At 46.2% G+C, this 338-nt stretch overlaps 1 protein-coding gene across 1 annotated transcript in view; it reads right to left on the bottom strand.

Annotated features, from left to right (window-relative positions):
• Cpq (carboxypeptidase Q) overlaps positions 1 to 338 on the bottom strand; it is a 437,003-nt gene that overhangs the window by 837 nt on the left and 435,828 nt on the right. The window lies entirely within an intron of this gene.

Here is a 338-nt window from a genome sequence, read left to right as displayed (position 1 = left end):
GGAGGAGTAGCTGCAGCTCAGGAGCATCTGGCAGTCCAGTGGATTGTTTTATTGTGGAATGCATGACACACAGAGAAGACTGCAGAGAGCTTACATGTGCATGACCAAGCTGATGCCATGAAGAAGATGTGCCTATCATTCAATGCAAGGCAGCAAACAGTTCCTGGCACACGAGAAAGCCATGCTCTCACCTTCCTTTTCATTGCAGTTCTGTTCTATCTTCCAAGGACTCACAGTCATGGCTTGCTCATGTACTGATAACTTCTTGGTTTTTGGTAGTTTTATCTCTTTCTCTCTCTCTCTCTCTCTCTCTCTCTCTCTCTCTCTCTCTCTCTCTC

Source organism: Grammomys surdaster, unplaced genomic scaffold, assembly GCF_004785775.1.
Source record: "Grammomys surdaster isolate TR1022 unplaced genomic scaffold, NIH_TR_1.0 63, whole genome shotgun sequence".
Classification (NCBI taxonomy): Eukaryota; Metazoa; Chordata; class Mammalia; order Rodentia; family Muridae; genus Grammomys; species Grammomys surdaster.
This window is presented reverse-complemented; position numbering and strand designations above follow the sequence as displayed.